At 41.0% G+C, this 14,365-nt stretch overlaps 1 protein-coding gene and 1 long non-coding RNA gene across 3 annotated transcripts in view; one reads left to right on the top strand and one right to left on the bottom strand.

The window, feature by feature from the left end:
* The window catches only part of LOC136171490 (uncharacterized), a 43,163-nt gene extending 40,124 nt beyond the window's left edge, over positions 1-3,039 (top strand). The window contains exon 3 of the long non-coding RNA XR_010663882.1: positions 3,003-3,039. This is a non-coding gene — a long non-coding RNA (uncharacterized lncRNA). The remainder of the gene's footprint in view (positions 1-3,002) is intronic.
* THSD4 (thrombospondin type 1 domain containing 4) overlaps positions 1-14,365 on the bottom strand; it is a 630,546-nt gene that overhangs the window by 274,609 nt on the left and 341,572 nt on the right. The window lies entirely within an intron of this gene.

Below are 14,365 nucleotides of genomic sequence, written 5' to 3'. Positions count from 1 at the left end.
ATACTCTATGTCGATGAACAGAAAGAAAACAATTGCAACAGAGTGCAGTAGCCTGAGGACCTTCTAACCCAGTGAGGACTGCTTGCTAAGTTATGCTTTTCCCCAGAAAATTTCAGCCTTAAAAGATTAAACTTTATCTCTGTAGACAAGACCTCTTGAACAAGGAAGCAATGTAGTAAGCACTCTAAGATGAATTTAATCAGATGTAGTTTTTAAATATATTTCTTATATTCATATATATTATTTTATGTACATATATACTTTCATACATCTTTTTTAGGTGTTAGTTCTAAAAGGTCTTATAGATCTTCATAGAACCGTTCAACTTCAGCTTCTTCAGTGTTACTGGTTGGGGCATAGGCTTGGATTACCATGATATTGAATGGTTTGCCTTGGAAACGAATAGAAATCATTCTGTCGTTTTTGAGATTGCAGCCAAGTACTGCATTTTGGACTCTTTTGTTGACTATGATGGCTACTCCATTTCTTCTAAGGGATTCCTGCCCACGGTAGTAGATATAATGGTCATCTGAGTTAAATTCACCCATTCCAGTCCATCTTCGCTGATTCCTAGAATGTCGACTTTCACTCTTGCCATCTCCTGTTTGACCACTTCCAATCTGCCTTGATTCATGAAACTAACATTCCAGGTTCCTATGCAATATTGCTCTTTACAGCATCGGATCTTGCTTCTATCACCAGTCACATCCACAACTGGATGTTGTTTTTGCTTTGGCTCCATCCCTTCATTCTTTCTGGAGTTATTTCTCCACTGATGTCCAGTAACATATTGGGCACCTATCGACCTGGGGAGTTCATCTTTCAGTGTCCTATCTTTCTGCCTTTTCATATTGTTCATGGGGTTCTCAAGGCAAGAATACTGAAGTGGTTTGCCATTCCCTTCTCCAGTGGACCACATTCTGTCAGACCTCTCCACCATGACCTGACTATCTTAGGTGGCCCCACACGGCATGGCTTAGTTTCATTGAGGTAGACAAGGCTGTGGTCCATGTGATCAGATTGGCTAGTTGTCTGTGATTGTGGTTATATCAATAACCTCAGATATGGAGATGACACCACCCTCACAGCAGAAAGTGAAGAAGAACTAAAGAGCCTCTTGATGAAAGTGAAAGAGGAGAGTGAAAAAGTTGACTTAAAGCTCAACATTCAGAAAACTAAGATCATGGCATCCAGTCCCATCATTTCATGGCAAATCGATGGGGAAACAGTGGAAACAATAGCTGACTTTATTTTTGGGGGCTCCAAAATCACTGTAGATGGTGACTGCAGCAATGAAATTAAAAGACACTTACTCCTTGGAAGGAAAGTCATGACCAACCTAGACAGTGTATTAAAAAGCAGAGACATTACTTTGTTAACAAAGGTCCATCTAGTTAAGGCTATGGTTTTTCCAGTCATCATGTATGGATGTGAGAGTTGGACTATAAAGAAAACTGAGGTCTGAAGAACTGATGCTTTTGAACTGTGGTGTTGGAGAAGACTCTTGAGAGTCCCTTGGACTTCAAGGAGATCTAACCAGTTCATCCTAAAGATCAGTCCTGGGTGTTCATTGGAATGACTGATGTTGAAGCTGAAACTCCAGTACTTCGGCCACCTGATGCGAAGAGTTGACTCATTGGAAAAGACCCTGATGCTGGGCAAGATTGAGGGCAGGAGGAGACTCAATGGACATGAGTTTGGGTGAACTCTGGGAGTTGGTGATGGACAGGGAGGCCGGGAGTGCTGTGGTTCATGGGGTTGCAAAGAGTCAGACACGACTGAGCAACTGCACTGAACTGATACCTTCATACACATGGCCATGGTCCCTTTCTCTTCTCCTTATTAACAGAACATTTTTTTTTATTGGAGCATAGTTGCTTTACAATGTAATGTTAGCATCTGCAGTACAACAAAATGAGCCAGCTTTATGCATACACGTGTCCCCTCTTCTTTGGATTTCCTTCCCATTTAGGTCACCACAGAGCATTGAGAAGAGTTCCCTGACCTAAACAGTCAGTTCTCATTAGTTATCTGTTTTTATACATAGTAGTACATATATGTCAATCCCAAGCTCCCAATCCATCCCATCTCTGTTTCTCCACTTGGTGCCCATACATTAGCTCTTTGTGTGTCTACTCCTGCTTTATTACTCAGCCATAAAAAGAAACAAAATTGTGCCATTTGTAGAGACGTGGATGGAACTAGAGACCATCACACAGAGTGAAGTTAAGTCAGAAAGAGAAAAAAAGGAACAAAATTGTGCCATTTGCAGAGATGTAGATGGAACTAGAGACCATCAAACAGAGTGAAGTCAGAAAGAGAAAAACAGATATTGTTTATTAACACATAGGTATGGAATGTAGAAAAATGGTATAGATGGACTTATTTACATCATTGGGAGAAATACTCAGAAATCTGTATAATTGCATTCTTATTGCAGGAAGATCTCCTTTCAGTGCAACAATTTCAGAATCTGTAAAATATCCTTCCTTTTGCAAAATATTCTTTGGGGGCTAAAGAGCAATGGCAATCCTGGTCTTCTTATTTTTCGGATGGAAAAATCCTGAGTATGCCCAGTCTTCACGTATTTCCTTCTCTTTTGGTAACTTGATTCATCACCTTGCTTAGGGCACCAAGCTTCCAGCCAATGCTCCCAGAGTGGTTTCTCTCATTTTCACCTGCTGCCACCCCAACTGGAAAGGGGCGAGGCTGGGCCACAGTCTTTTCCTGTCTCTAGCATAGCTTCTGGTGGAGATTCTGAGTCATTTACTCACTCTCTCAATTTCCCTTAGGACAGACACTGCTTTTAGTTCATGCATCAAGAGTGCCAATGACATGATGACAGCTTCTACCATCTCTTATTGACAGGGTGTCCAAGGAGATGTCAGTGGAAGGTGTAGGGTGAATTTCTGGCAAAGTTCCCTAAGAGAGAAGCAAGCAGTACTATACTTTTTGTCTTTCCTTCTTTCATCTTGTTGCCTGGAATGCATTTCTGTTGACAGGAGCTACTGCAACCCCTGGGACCCTGAGGCAACCTGGAGAGAGCTGCAAGTTGAGGAGACAGAACAAAAATGCAGAGGAATTTAGGATCCTCACTGCTGCATGCAGACTTCTCTCAAGTGAAAGAGAAAGAAAATCACCTTTGGGACTCTGCCATGGTTATTTGGAGTCTTCTGTTTATACAACAGATTCTAATTTTAATGTAATGTGTTAAACCAACAACTTTCTATTGTACCCTAAGTCAATCTGAATATCAAAAACTCACCTCTTTAATACCATGAGGTAACACTGGGATGAAAAAGCTAAAGTTCAATTAAGCTATAGACAATGCATCATTAAATTATCTCAGTTCAACTGAATCAAGGAACATCTCAGACTTGTGCAGGACAAGTGAGATTCTAAACCGATCTGTAACTTCAGAAACCAAAGGATGGTATTTAGCTGGGTTTCCCAGGTGGCACAAGTGGTAAAGAACCTGTCTGCCAATGCAGGAGACCTAAGAGATGTGGGTTCAATCCCTAGGTCAGGCAGATTCTGTGGAGGAGGAAATAGCAACCCACTCCAGTATTCTTGCCTGGAGAATCCCATGGACAGAAGAGTCTGATGGGCTACAGTCCAGGGAGGTGACAAAGAGTCGGACATGACCGATGTGATTTAGCAGCACATCATTTCCAAGAAAGAAGCCTTTGCTTCAAGGTGGGCCAGACCCTGAGTTGGTGCTTTACTGCATAGAGAAGAGATGAGTGTGAGCATCAGCTGACTGTCCTAAGACAAACAGAGGAGGCCCTGTCCTGAATGCTTCCAAAGCCTGAAGCTGTCATCAGGCCCTCTAGGGTCTCTACCATAGACTTAAACAAGGTGCATACTCTTTTCCTGATGAAATAAGATGGACTGGGCACCCGGGGGGTGGGGGTGGGATCCCTGGGGCCAGTGAGATGTGTCTGTGAAATATGACTTTAGACTTCCTCTTCTACAGCCCACATGGGAGGCTTCTAAACCCACATCCTTTTCTATAACAGTGATTATAACATTGAGCCTCATTTTAATTCTTCTCAGCCTCCACACTCTGTAGTCATCTTGATCCAACAGCTTGGGCATGTCCACTTTGATTTGTTGGGTATCAGATTCTCTGAGCAAAGGAAAAAAAACATCTTTTCCTCCTATATCATATTTCTAACAAACAAAGAGAAACGAGACTTTGAGTATTTTAGAGTGCTATTCTCAGGGGACTGGATATTGGGAACCATTCACTAATCACAATAAGATATTCTAAATTCATTTCTCTATAGGAGCAGACATCTGTTCCTGGAGGGCCTGGCTCGTGGGCCATCTTCATGTTTAGAAGAGAGACTCAGGTACCTGGATCTTTGCTTCTGAGGTAGGGCTTGAACTGCTCCAAGCAGCAGGTGGGGGGGATACTTCATGTTAGCATTCCCCCCAGTAACCCAACAATTCAGGTTTATAGTGAGAAAAGTGAAGTTGGCTTGCCATTGGCAGTTGTCAACTTGAATTGTTAGCAGTTTCTACCTTTCGAGGAAACTGTGACTTAGGTCACTCGCACCATTTCTTTCTGAAAGGTAATAAATTGTCCCCATTTCCTCAGGCTCCCTCCTTTCACCCGCTACGGGCCTTAGCCGGGTCAGCTGTATCAATAGTTTGGAAGGTGCGTGGACCATTAAGCGGGGAATTCAGTAGAGGTCTTTCTACCAGCACTTCATCAGAGCACATAAATCGCTTCCTAGGCCCCGAAAGAGAAACATATGCCCCAAATATGTCGATTTACAAAATATTTTTGTATCTTTAGGGTATTTTATTTCTCCTGCTTCTTGTGACATAAATAGCACATAACCCCGACCCCAGGATTTTTTAATAACCAGCTGTGAAATTTCACTAGCACTGGCATAAAATCAAGAACCGAAAATAATTCATCCCAATGTATGGGGGCTTCTGTCCTCCTCTGATGGGGCTTTGATTTGGTAATGGTTTATAAAGCCACTCTTCTTCCTGAACTGAAACAGAACTTGAAAGAAAAATATTGAATTCTCTAATGGGCAAGGATCCAGACAGTATTTCTTTGGGGATCCCTGATGTGGTGTGATGGGGGAAGGGGGTCAGAATATGGAAGAGTAAAGAGGAAACTCTGTATAATAAATACTTAGGCTGCTTGAAAGTTTTTGAAAATATTTAATTAAAAATCAGTGTCTTGTTGGATCTGGAAGCTGTCTGTGCTTGTGCCAGCCTTTGGAAATCTCACGACTCGGGCTGACCATGACTCAGGTCTTCTGAGTTGTTTAGGTACAAGGCTTCCCAGCTTGGAAGACAGAGTTAGAGAGGAAAAGATGAGAACAGATATAAACCCAATTTTTTCTTTTTATGTTACTGTTCATCTATTTTACTGTAATTAAAAAAAAAAAAACACAAAAAACCTCCTTCCCACAAGGTCAGCTTACAGATAAAAACAGTAGGTGTAAAGTGATAAATATTTTTCTCTAAATTTTTTCATTTACAAAGGTTCATGGGTAATTTTTAAAGCCTTCCCATATTGGTACCGACTGACCAAGGGGGCCTCCTCCTTAAGTGTCATATCTTTTTGCCTTTTCACACTGTTCATGGAGCTCTAGGCAAGAGTACTGAAGTGGTTTGCCATTCCCTTCTCCAGGGGACCACATTTTGGCAGGCCCTCAGACACACGCCCTCCAGCCGCTCCACGCAGCCGGATGACATGCTGGGTAACCTGGTTGTCCCACTGCTGGTCCTCGTTGAGTGTGCAAACTTTCACTGTGCATGGGGTGTCGGTCAATGTGTCAGCTGGCAGCCAGGGCAAAGGCCTTCGGGAGTTGCCGGGAACGTATAATTTTCTTCAAAAACTGACCTTCGGAGTCCTGAATCAAATTAAAGCTGCATTATATCTGGGTGCTCCGTTAGAGACGCTACCTGAGAGCAATGCTGGGAACTAAGAAGGGCTGGCCAAGGCTGCGGGTAGAATCGTGTCCTTGCCAGCACACGCGGCCCGAGCCTCACGCAGGCCAGCACAACGCCAAGTAGCGGGGCCATGCGGGGCGGATTTGCACCCAGTGCAGCCTCAGAGGTGCTCTTGGGCAAGGTAGCCACGAACCACTTGGAGCTCCCTCTCCCCATGACAAGAGCCCTTCCTTCACAAGGTAGCTCCGGCTGACTGAACATGCTGCATGTGAAACACTGCGCAGGCTATCGTGAGTGGGGTAAATATTTCCCCTCTGGATGAAAAGCTGTTGACCTCAGGACAAAGAGAGTTCATGTGGGCACTCTCAGGGCAATCCAACTGTGCTTTCTGTCCATGATGAAGTGTATGGAATCCTTGGACTAGAAATTAAGTCCAGGTTCATACACTAGAATGCTGACGCACACTGGCTGGAGGACTCAGACACAAGAACCCACTAAGCTTTTGTGGAACCTCAGTTTACTCCGTACGAACTGGGGAGAACAGTCAGCTACATTTTCCTCACAGGTGATAAAGATCACAGGAAGGATGCTTTTTGAATCTGTAGGGTGCTATACAAGTATAGGTGATTAGTAAGTTTGAGATGGCTCCTGTCCTAACTCAGGGGAAATTACAAAATATTATTTAAAAAAAAATCAAAGAAATATAAGAGCAAGAGGTACAGGGATGGAGTGTTAATTTGTCAGCCAAACTGCAGAATAGGCCACAGGCAGTCACAGTTAAATGTGAGACTCACCAGCTATCTCAAAAAACTGGCTATCACCTCATTACTCCAGAGCACAGACAGGGCAAGCTGGCTTCGCGTGCATGCTATTATGCCAGCTTAAGAAGGTCTTCCCAAACCATTCTACTCTGAGTAATCCAAGTGGGTTTGTTTATTTTAAGGCATGAGGGACAACCATATGTTCAGAAATATCTTCGTGCTGCCTTCTCCCAGCCAAGACACCCACCTGAATTCACACAATTTTATCTGGAAACTAAGATGGCTGGTGTGACTTTTCAAGGGGCTACTTTCTGCATTATAGCGATTAACCCTTTTTCAACAGTCCATTACATGATTTCTGAAAAACATAAAAAAAGATATTTCATGGAGGGCAAAGGGCTTAAACGTGGCATGCTTCAGCAATAATGCCTGCCACACACACATCCATTCCTGCTACCAGGTTCCACGAGCACGGAATTGATTTAGGGGTTTACACAGAAACAATGGGAAGGAGGCTATTCTGCTTTGAAGACCCTGGGTTATTTCCGGATTTGAAAAAAGAAAGGAAAAGAGGGTTTAGGTTTTCCTAAATCGCTAGGTTTCTTTTGTGGAAGCTTTCTTTCTCTTAGGCCAAGGGAGAAGAATCTAAGTCCTTAGCTTTCCCACACACATATACTTCCCTTCAAAACAAAACCTAAGATGGAAAGAATTCCCATATGACTTCAGTCTCCTGGTATACCATCCATTCCTGCTGTGGATGCTGACAGCACATTATTTGGAGAAAAAGCAAAGCTGCCAACATTCAAAGCATCAAGTGTATAACAGTGGTAACTTTTAAACATGTCTAACAGATCATGACAAGAAAACAAACACTCCAACAGGGAGATGTGCAGAAGGGATGAACAGGCAGCTCAGAAATGAAATGGTAGTGACAGTTATGAAGAAATCTTCCACCTCACTAGTAACCAAAGATAGGTAAACAAAAATAAAACACCATTCATCAACTTACAGAATCTGTTACAAAATATGATTACGCCCGATGTTGTCAAGGGTGTGGGGATACGGGCAAACTTTCATCTTCTAGTAATGTAAGCATGGATCTTACAGAAAAGTCTAACTTTTCTGGTGGACAATTTGTCAGATGTCATAAAAATGTTCATAAGCTTTGATCAACATAGCTCCTTTTCTAGGAATTCATGCTGATAAAATAAACATGTATATCCATGCTGTGTGGGCTAAGTCACTTCATTCATGTCCAACTCTTTGCTATCCTATGGACTGCAGCACACCAGGCTCCTCTGTCCATGGGATTCTCCAGGCAAGAATACTGGAGGGGGTTGCCATTTCCTCCTCCAGGGGACCTTCCTGACCCAGGGTTCTGATCTGCATCTCTTACATCTCCTGCATTGGCAGGCAGGTTTTTTTTTTTATCACTAGTGGTACCTGAGAAGCCCCATGCATATACATGGACATGTATATAAAAAATGAACACAGAAAGATGTCCACTTCAGTACAACAGGATTGGAAACTTTCTCTAAAGGATCAGATAGTATATATTTTAGGACTCAGAGGGCAATCAGTCTCTGTGGCTATTCAACGCTACCTCTGTAGGGAGAAACCAGTCATAGACAATACACAGTAGAATGGGCATGGCTGTGTTCCAGTAAAACTTTATTTATAAAAACAGGTTGCACAGGCTAGATTTAGCCCATAAAACGTAGTTTTCCAACCTGTACAGTAAAATTTATTAGCAATAAAAAATATGGAATCACCTAATGCTTACAATGTGGAGACAATAACATATTTTATGCAGCTTTTACAACCCTTTTTTTTTTCAGTGTTTTGAGAAAATGCTTATGTGGGAAAAAAAATCCAAGATACAACACTTCATGTTTACAAGGATTCCAGTTTTTTAAGGGAAAGAGAATATGTAAGCATGGGAAAAGGATTAGAAAGAAACACACAAGGATTTTAACAGTGATGGTGGTTTTAATTTTCTTTTTTATACTTCTCAGGATCTGAATTTTCTATAATGTATATGTATTTTATTTTTAAAACAGAAAGAAATGTTTAAAATTATAGAAATGGACTTCTGGTGTGAATATAGTTGCTTAAGTCAGCATTCTCCCCCTCCTGCTTGTGGAAATGTTCCAACAATGAGGATAAAAGGAAAAAACATACCATCTTCCATTTCTGGCAAAACCAAGAAACATACATCAAGATTGCAAAGGGATACAAAAGGCAAACAAATTTTCTCTGGAGCTCCAGAGGAGGAAGTGTAAAGAAGAGGAGGAGGGAGAGTGTAGGGGACAGCAATACCCACTGAGTTCTAAAAATAATGCACTTCTAGAGGGTGATGGATATACCCTAGGGATTAAGGCAGAGCCATCATCTGCAAGAGGGTTCCCAGACAGGTGAGGTGGGCAGCAGCCAGAAGTAGATTCAGGGCTGTGAGCTTGAAGCACATACAATTTGAGGGTCCCTTTTAAAGATAAACAATACATTTAAAATACAAAACGAGGCACAAACGTATGTATTTAGAATGAACAAAGAAAGGGTAATAAATGCAAACTTTTAAGCTGATAAATTCTACACACATCACCAAGATCCAGAAAAATGATATACTTTAAAAAATTTTAAATGTGTTTATTTTTGTAACTGAAGGAGAACTGCATGTTAATGTTTGGCAGAAACCAACAGAAAAATAATATACTTTAAAAAACTAACTGCAAGGACTTCCCCAATGGTTCAGTGATTAAGAACCTACCTGCTAATGCAGAAGACACAGATTCAATCCCTGGTTGGGGAGGATTCCACATGTCGGACAGCAACCAAGCCCATGCACAACTACTGAACCCTCACGCCTAGCGCCTCTGCTCGGCAACAGAGAAGCCACAGCAAAGAGAAACCGCACACCATGACCAAGAGCAGCCCCCGCTCGCTGCAACTAGAGAAAACCTGTGTGCAACAACAAAGGCCCAGCGCAGCCAAAAATAAAAATGAAAAAACCAAAACCAAAAACTAACTGCAACAATCTGTTTGACCTACCTCTATAATACCTCTCTTCTATACTTCCCCTTCCATAAATATCTTCTTTGACTATGTTTTTGACTGCACAGTCCTTGATCACCTCTTCACAGGACAATCATTTTTAATATGCAAGAACTCAGGGAACAATGATTCCGTGAGTCTTCTGTGAAAACTTCTAGAAGATGAAATACAGCCAACCAAAAAATGACTGAGGAAACCATGGCAGAAAGACTGAGGCACTCTGAATACACTTAACTGTGCATCTAAGACCACAACAACTTTGAGTATTATAAGTTAGAAAAGGGAAAATAAACTGAAGAGATGCAGAAGAAAGAGATTAATAAAAATAAAGGCAGATATTAGTGAGTCAGAAAACAGTAGAATAAATAGAACTAAAAGCTTTTTTGGGAGAAGGACAGTTAATCTGCGAGCTGATCAGGAAACAGGAGAAAATAGTAAACACATAAGTAAGAAATGTTGTAAGGAAATGACTTCAAAATCTAAGCAAACTAAAAGAACCACAAAAGACTACTTTGCTAAACTCAAAATAAATACTTTTGAAAACCTAGACGAATGAACAATTTTTGAAGAAGATATAAATTACCTAGGCTGACTCCAGAAAAAGAGAGAATCTAAACAGACCCAGTTTCCATGGGGGGAAAAAGTGGGGAAAGTTGACAAAGAGCCTCATCTAAAAAGTCCCAGATCCAGCTGGTTTCATATAGGATTTCCACCATCAAATTTTAAAGAACAGAAAGTCCCAATGTAATTTAAACTATTCTAGAACACAGAAATAGAATGAAAACTTCTAATTTTTTTTTGCCATGAGCAATAAAATGCAACACAGATTTCAAAGATAAAGCCACAGATAATTTATGAATACTGATGCAAAAATCCTAAATAAAATGTTAACAAATTATTGAGAGGCTAGCTAAGCTACTCTGTGGTATTACTGCTTCAGCATTTATTTTGTCCTGCCAAGAAGCTTTCATGGACCTTCAACTGACACTAGCCCCCTCATATAAGCACATACCCTAGTCAGCAGCTGCTGTCATACACAAATGTGAGTTCCTGATATGACTTCCCCAACAGTCCTTCTGATCAACAGTCTCCCAGGACTTGTATGCCTTACGAGCCCCTTACATAAGACCCTTGTGGGGTTTACCAAAATCCTCTGGTTTGAAACAACCCATCAGGTCCTAACTTGGGAACCCCAAAGCACTGTGCCCACAGACTCTAACAAAGGCATGTGCCCCAGGTCCTGTCTCACTATCTGCACTCTGCATTGACAATCGCATGTGGCCTGTCAAGGTGTGCCGTGTTTTTCCTCCAGGAACTATGAGTAATTAACTTTATTTCAATATCTCTTGTGTCTGCTGTTGAATAGTGCTCACCACCCAGCAACCTGTGCTCCACTTAACAAATTCTAAAAACTCATAACACAAATAGAATCCAGGACATTGAAAGAAAAATGCATCCTAATCAGGTGGAGTTTATGCCAGGAATAGAGACTTTAATATTAGGAGACATGTTGATATAATTCATCATATTAATAAGTTTAAGAAGAAAAAGCATAATTCAACATCTATTCTTGATTAAAATATTCAGTGATATAAGAATGTTCCCTTAACCTGATAACAATAAATCTATCCCTGCCCCAAGAGCCTACATCATGCTAAAGACAGAAATATAAGAAGTATCTTCAGCAAAGTCAAAAACAAGACAAAGATACAAGGATTTAACTCTTACTTAACTTTGTACCAGAAGTAGCAGCCTATATAATTAAACCACAAGAAAATATTAGGGCTAAAACACTGATTAGGAGGAGGCAAAACTATCACTACTTGCAGGTGACAGGATCACATACCTTGAACATTCAAGGAAAAAAAAATTAAAAATACTGAAATAATTAAAAATTAGGAAGACAATAACATAATTAGAAAAATTATACAGAATTCAATGACTTTCACTTTTATAAGTAATAACTAGGTTGAAGATATAATGGAAGTAAAGCTCCCATTTACAAAAGTAAAAAAGATAAAATACACATAAATTAAGAAGTATAAAAGTTACTCATAAAAATATTTAAAATATTTCTGAAGTCTCTAAAAGAACACTTGAACAAATATAAAGTCATGCCGTGTTCTTGGATTGTGTACATTTAACACGATCTTAATATAATTATCAATGATCTTACCCCCTTGGAACTAGACAAATACCTACGTACAAGATTCTGTGCTTAGGTTCAGGAGGATTGCAAACATAAATGAAACAAGAATTGTTTTTTACCATATTACTTGTGACCTCATATTCTGGTTGACAATTTCTTGCAATAACTATAAGTAGTTATTTATAGTAAAAATACTCAAAAAACTGATGCATCCTGAGACTCAGAAAAGACAACTGGATTTAGCAATGAAGAGGTTACTTCTGATCTTCAAGAAACTGGTTTCTGAATGGACTTGTGGACACAGTGGGGGTAAGGGAGGGTGGGATGAACTGGGAGATGGGTTGACGTATGTGCACAGCCATGTGTAAATCTGACAGCCATCGGGGAAGTGCTGCATCGCACGAGCAGCTCAGCTGGGGGCTCTGTGATCACCCAGAGGGGTGGGACGGTAGGTGGAGGGAGGCTCGAGAGGGAGGGGACACGTGTGTACTCACAGTTAATTCACAGCGCTGTAGAGCAGAAACTAACAACATTGTAAAGCAATTATCCTCCAATTTAAAAAAAAAGCTGTTTCCATAGTGAGTCTGAAAACCAGTCAGTAAACATTACCCAAAGTCACTCATTTCAGTGCCAAAAGAGAGGCACAGAACTTCTCACCTGATTACAGGGAGCTTGACGCTGAAGCTGAAACTCCAATACTTTGGCCACCTCATTGACTCATTGGAAAAGACCCTGATGCTGGGAGGGATTGGGGGCAGGAGGAGAAGGGGATGACAGAGGATGAGATTGGCTGAATGGCATCACCGACTCGATGGACATGAGTTTGAGTAAACTCCAGGAGTTGGTGATGGACAGGGAGGCCTGGCGTGATGCGATTCATGGGGTCGCAAAGAGTCGGACACGACTGAGCGACTGAACTGAACTGAACTGAACTGATACAATGATACTGACTCAATGGGCATGAGTTTGAGCTAGCTCTGCGAGATGGTGAAGGACCATTCCAGAGAAGGGAAGGACCCAGAGAAGGGAAGCCTGGTGGGCTGCAGTCCATGCGGTCACAAAGAGTCTGACACGACTGAGCAAATGAACGACAACAAATGGGTACAAAAAGCTGATCTTCCTGCTCACATAGTTAAATCGGATAAAGCACGTGTATACACAAAACCCGCACAGCCACATTCAGAATAAGAAAGGGAAATCTTGAGGAATCAGAAATGAAAGGAAACACAAAGTCCAGACATCATGCTAGCGTAAATCTGAAAGTCTTGCAGTGGTACAAGACCCCAGTAAAACCCTGCAGGGGGAGATATGGATGCAATTTTAAAACTGTCCACAGTTGAGACTACAGACAACCCCTTTCTAGGCAGAAAAGAAACTGAACCTGAGGGGTTTTCTCAGCATAAAACTGGAAGCTTTAAGAACTGGTGGGGAACTACTCAATTGGTGTTGTCTTGAGGAACAGAAGTTAACACAAAGCATGGCCCATGGAGAAATCTATAGCACCCTAAAAGGTAAATTCAGAATCTTCTCATAGGTACTCCTCTTGAACCCAGAGCAAATGAGTTGTTCAAGGAGAAGTATTCCTACTGAAATAGTTCACAGTCCAAAATTGCAAAGCACGGGAGAAACCATGCTTTGGTTTTGGCCCAACAATGAGCCAGCATCAGCACTCAAAAAGAAACAAGAGAATTCACACCCAGGAATAGCAGATAAAAGGCCAACCTGAAAGAGGCTTTTAAAAACTCTTTCTAAAATGTTTATAAAAATAAAGGAAAGAAAAGGAAAAAATAAACAGTAGGAAAAGGAAGCTTTGCATCAGGGAGGTAGGCAACTGGTTCCAATGCTTACAGTAAGATGTGAGCAACACCTATAATGCCACAAACCGAAATTGAAAAACAGTAAGTGGGAGAATGAATACTGACTGAGCTAGTTATGTACCAGCCACTCTCCTAAGATGCAAATTTCTTATGTAATTCCCACAACTACCCTGCAGAGTAAAATCATTATTCCCATTTTTTAAAACTGAGCTTGAGAGTTTAACTTTCCCAAGGTCACATAACTGGCACTGGATTTGGGACTCCAAAATAGTTAAGAGGGAGAAACTACAGCTGCTAAAGAAAAATGTGTAAAACTGAGGGCTTAATATCAGCCAGAAAGGGAGAATTAAAGAGAGCTGATTTTTAAAGGAAGATGTATCCACTCTGATGCTAAGAAAGAAATATTTTGAGATGGAGAGGCGGGAGGGAAGGGTGTTGGAGACTAAATACCATGCAATATATAAGACTATTAACATCCCCCAAATTGGAATCACCTCTTACTCACGCAATTATTTTAGCAGGAGAGGAAAAAATGATCTGACTTCAATTTGCTCAGCGTTTATTTTCTAAAAAAAGGATATTTGCCACAAGCAATTACTGTGAAAGGGAAGCTATTCCTGGTTAGAAAAGTTTTTAATCACGAAGTGGTATTTGACGATGTAATT

Source organism: Muntiacus reevesi, chromosome 7, assembly GCF_963930625.1.
Source record: "Muntiacus reevesi chromosome 7, mMunRee1.1, whole genome shotgun sequence".
Taxonomy (NCBI): domain Eukaryota; kingdom Metazoa; phylum Chordata; class Mammalia; order Artiodactyla; family Cervidae; genus Muntiacus; species Muntiacus reevesi.
The sequence above is the reverse complement of the archived record's forward strand: the minus strand, read 5'-3'. Positions and strand labels throughout refer to the sequence as shown.